Source organism: Schistocerca piceifrons, chromosome X (genome assembly GCF_021461385.2).
Source record: "Schistocerca piceifrons isolate TAMUIC-IGC-003096 chromosome X, iqSchPice1.1, whole genome shotgun sequence".
Taxonomy (NCBI): Eukaryota; Metazoa; Arthropoda; class Insecta; order Orthoptera; family Acrididae; genus Schistocerca; species Schistocerca piceifrons.
The window spans coordinates 86,105,863-86,111,217 of record NC_060149.1 but is presented as its reverse complement, the minus strand read 5'-3'; the positions used below and the strand labels follow the sequence as shown (position 1 = coordinate 86,111,217).

The window sequence follows — 5,355 nt, the reverse complement described above, 5'->3', positions numbered from 1 at the left end:
ATCCAACGGAGAGCAGTGCGCTTCGTTACAGGATCATTTAGAAATCGCGAAAGTGTTACGGAGATGATAGATAAACTCCAGCGGGAGACTTTGCAGGAGAGACGCTCAGTAGCTCGGTACAAGCTTTTGTTGAAGTTTCGAGAACATACCTTCACCAAGGAGTGAAGCAGTATATTGCTCCCTCCTTCGTATATCTCACGAAAAGACTATGAGGATAAAATCAGAGAAATTAGAACCCACACAGAGGCATACCGACAATCTTTCTTTCCACGAACAATACGAGACTGGAATAGAAGGGAGAACCGATAGAGGTACTCAAAGTACCCTCCGCCACACACCGTCAGGTGGCTTGCGGAGTATGGATGTTGATGTAGATGTAGAACATAAGTATAAACTGAAATGATGTGAATGAAACGAGTAGCCAAACTTATTTTAGAGAAAACTTGCATGACAGACGATGCTGGAGATTAAATGCACGTTATATCAGCTAGTAAAACTACTGCAACTTGGACAAAGCCAGAGATATTAAATAAAATGCATCTAGAGTCTCACACCAAAACATCAGAAGCTTAATAAATAAAAAAGATGAACATTTCAGTGGTCTGTTTATGAAAATGAAAAGAATGCTGGGATTACAAAAGACTTGTCGTGCACATCAGAACATGACATGGAAATTACTGAAATCGAATAGATCATCTCGATGGATACAAGGTAATACGCTATTGCAGATCTAATAAAAAGAAAGAGAAAGTGGCTACATACGAAAAAATGGAGGTATCTCCATCGCCTGTCTGGATGTGTCAAACAGCTTTCTGAGTGCTGTTCCATAATAATGGGTCTGGAAACAAAGGCTTGTGGTAATGACAGTTTACAGACCTAACAGTAGGAAGTATCTCAAGTTCCATAAAGCAGTTAGAAAGAACTTTAACAATGTTGTGCGAAACTAGCTGGAAAATCATAGTTTGTAGGGACATTAATGTAGATTTTCTGTCAGCTAGTACTGACAGTGGACATCAAGAGATGTCGATGCCCAACATAGTGTTATTTTTCACAGTAAAATTCCCTTCAAGATTTGGGCACAGTGCAACAGAAATTGACAACCTGCAGTGATTTAGATGTAAAACCAATAGTCAGTGATTTATCTGAGCATGACAGTGAAATGTTATCAATGAAATTTACTACATGTTACGTACAGGTCACATAGCAGTACTGCATTGCAGAAATCAAACAATTAAAGGAAGAATGCTGGAAAGAAATTTATAAAGCAGATCATAAATTTAGCTCTTTGCTAAACATAAATGGTTCAAATGGCTCTGAGCACTATGTGACTTAACTTCTAAGGTCATCAGTCCTCTAGAACTTAGAACTACTTAAACCTAACTAACCTAAGAACATCACACACATTCATGCCCGAGGCAGGATTCGAACCTGCGACTGTAGCCATCGCGAAGTTCCAGACTGAAGCACCTAGAACCGCTCGGCCACTCCGGCCGACTGCTAAACATATTCCTGCAACATTTTGAATCTTTTTCTATGAACCAAACAACGGTTAGTTATTTTCTTGTAGTATGGGTCCACAGCTTCTATAAGCTTTTTAAAGGAGTTAATTTTGCTTTCAGCTGTTAGAATTTGTACGATAAAGGATGACAGCCAAAACAGTTGCAGGATAAAAATTTATTAAAATTCTTGACCAATGTTTCGGTATATATAAATATACCTTCATCAGAAGTAAAAAATCCTGAACAGGAAGACACTTTCATTAGAAAAACCTTAGCATCAGAAGTGAGAAACACAAAATCTTAAGTAACAGTGAAATTACCAGAGTAATACAGGCACAAAAACTTTTAGTTATTTACTAAAATTACATCATGCAATGGAGATTAATAAAACAATTGTGCCAAATGCGTCATCAATAATTAAGACATCTTCTCCATTTGTACAACATGACTATGTGCACAGGGTCAATGCAAACAGTTTAGCACCAGTACTTTTCCTATGAACTATCGAGACAAGAGTGTGAAAGCACTAGGGCAGATGGTTTAATCGAGAGAGGGCACTTGTGGTATGTGCCAGACACTTGCGCATATTAAAATCCATGAATACCTACATAAGAGCATCAAAAATTATTAAAAGTTGTGCTAATTCAAACTCTCTGTTTTAATAAATAAAACATATCAGACCATTTAACAACATTTATGTAAAATAGAATTTTATTTTACGATTGCAATTTCTGCACAAAGCCACTCCCATGCATAAGATTTTGACATATAGGCAGAGATAACAACGCTATTATCTCTCACTGTATGTCAAAATCTTATGCTTGAAAATGGCTTAATGGCTTAGCATCAAAAGAAGGTCAAACATGGTTATCAGATATTTTTATTGGCCACTTGTGTAATTATGTCATTCTAATAGGAGGAGAATTCAGGTTGGCAGATGCAGGACTGGAGAATCATTCAATCAGAACAAGTGGCATAGATAGGGATTCATGTCAGAATCTTGTGGATGGATTGTCTGAAAATTACTTGAACAAGAGAATTGACATGAGAGCAAAACCATACATCTCCTATAACTACCAAATGGATCTAATCGAATCAGTTAACATTGAAGAGGGACTCAGCGTTCATAAAGCTGTCATAGCATGAATGACTGGGCATTACTGGAAATGTTAAAAAAGATGGGAAAATTTATTAGTTAGCGAGAGTGACAAATCACAAATTGCAGCGTATGTGAATAGCAAATATCATGTATTGAGCTCTGAGGACAAAGATGTGGAGCACAAGTAGATAAAACTTGAAAACATTGTGCAATACTCCTTAGGCAAATATTTGCAGAGCAAAGTTTGAGGTATAGAAAAGACCCATCATTGTTTGACACCCATTTTAGACAGTTGCTGCGAAAGCAAAGAGAACTGCATCTCTAATTTAAGTGACTTCCAAACCTAACTGACAAATTAAAGCTGAAGAACGTCAATATGAGTGTAAGGACTGTGAAGCGATAAGCATTCAGTCAATTCGAATGTAAAACTTTGCAAATGATCTGACGAAAGTCCTAAGAAGTTTTGGTTGTATGTAAGGTGACTAAGGTCAACGGTCATGCCACACTGGTAACACTAGTTCCCGTCAGATCACCGAAATTAAGCGCTGTCGGGCTGGGCTAGCATTTGGATGGGTGACCATCACGATGCCAAGCGCTGTTGGCAAGCGGGGTGCACTCAGCCCTTGTGAGGCGAATTGAGGAGCTATTTGATTGAGAAGTAGCAGCTCCGGTCTTGTAAACTGACATACGGCTGGGAGAGTGGTGTGCTCCACATGTTGCTCCATATCCACATCCAGTGACGCCTGTGGGTTGAGGATGACACAGCGGCCGGTCTCTACCAGTGGGCGTTCCAAGGCCTGTTCGGATAGAGTTGGTTAGTAAAGTCAGTAAGGAGATGGAAATCACCCACTCAGGTGTTCAGTGACCAGACTGGCACTGAAACGGAAAATGAAAGAGAGAAGGTCGAAATACTGAATTCAATCTTCCAAAATTGTTTTATCTACAGAAGATCGTAATACAGTTTTTCCTTACAATCACTGCACAAACCTTAAAATGGGAGGTAGTGAGAGAGACTATTGCATAACAGAATATCAACTAAAAATATTCGACAGTGGAATGGCCTATATGAGATACCTTCGACGTTCTATAGAATTAGGCACACTTGCTCCCCTTTTGGTGATTGATTACTGTAGGTCACACAGCAGCTACAAGGGCTGCTTAGCGACAGGAAGGAAGAACAGTTCATCACATTTTAGAGGAAGATGATCGAACAGATGTACGTAATTATCTAGTGGCAAGATGGCGACAGGTATACAGGTTGCGGCAAAACGCTCCGCCTTTAATGACAATTTTATCAATACCAAGTGTCTTCTGCGTCGCGGAAACGTAATAAAAGGAATCCGAATATGCCCAACGTTCCAGAAATGGTACCATTCTCAATGTTTCACGTGGGCCGACAAAGAGAAAATAGCATGTGATTGTGGACTAAACAGTAACGGTCGTGAATCAGCAGTTCAAATGTGCATCGAATATGCAGAACTTTCATTGACAGAATCACTCCAGAGTGAATTAAAGGACGCCAAAAATTACGTCAAGCTGCTGGAAAATTCGCTAAGGGATATTACTCCAACTCCCGTGAAGTGAAAAATTATGAACTGTTTCAGATCAATGAGTGCAAGAGACCAATCCGTCCTATGCCTAGGACGAACTATCATGTGCTGCCAAGTAACAAATACGACAATTGAACGCCAAATATAACTAATTCAAATATTATTAAGAACGGAAATATAATAGTGGAGTTAAATAATTACGCAAGAGCAGCTTAGAACGATCACTTACATCACTAAATACAGTCAACAAGCATTCATTTATTCCACCTATAGCAAATAAGATGAAAGCAATTAGTAGTAGCAAGACATCTTTATGTAAACAACTGATGGCCCGAGGGAGTGGCCGCGCGGTTTGAGGCGTCTTGTCCCGCTGGAGGTTCGAGGCCTCCCTCGAGGACGGGTGTATGTGTGTGTGTGTGTGTGTGTGTGTGTGTGTGTGTGTGTGTGTGTTGTTCTTAGCATAAGTTAGTTTAAGTAATGTGTAAGTCTAGGGACCGATGATCTAAGCTGTTTGGTCCCTTAGGAATTCGCACACATTTGAACATTTGAAAGAACCGATGAAAAATTGTAAAATGTGTATATGTTCTGACAGTTATGGAAGAGAAATCGTAAACATTTTGCGGAATGATCAACCAGTAAACGATACTAGTTTCGTTAAACCAGGACCTCCTATATGTGAAATCGTTGAGAACTGCTCCAACAACAAAAGGTGCAAAGTATTAATAGCAGGTGCCAACGATGTTTATAAAAATGATCACAAAGGAGCCACAAGATGCCTCAGGAAAACACTGATGTTACTGGAGATGCAAACAACGATTGTTGTAGCAGTTCCGCACAGAGACGACCTTCCAAAGTCCTCCTGTGTAAACAAAGAGACTGAGAAAGCAAACAGACTGTATTACAAAATCGGTAAAGCCTTTACCAACACATTCTTCCTCCACAAGAGGATATGGACTGTGAACTCTTTACCAGGCGTGGTATCCACTTTAATGGGAGGGGAAAAACTGTTATCTGTAAAAAAAAATCGTGGAAATTCTGAAGAGTACTCAACGTACATTTAGTTCAGCTACCATTCCTCTATCTCAGATAATCCCAACAGTTCCATGAAATCCTGATCATCTTCATACAAATTGATACAAAGTGCAGTGAAGTGTCCCAAACCTCACGATCGTCACAGAATTCCCCTCAGACTGATAGTACACAAACA

General features: G+C 39.5%; 1 pseudogene; it reads left to right on the top strand.

The window, feature by feature from the left end:
* Positions 1 to 3,085: 3,085 nt before the first annotated feature.
* On the top strand, positions 3,086 to 3,202 carry LOC124723313 (annotated as a pseudogene).
* The last annotated feature ends 2,153 nt before the right edge of the window (positions 3,203 to 5,355 follow it).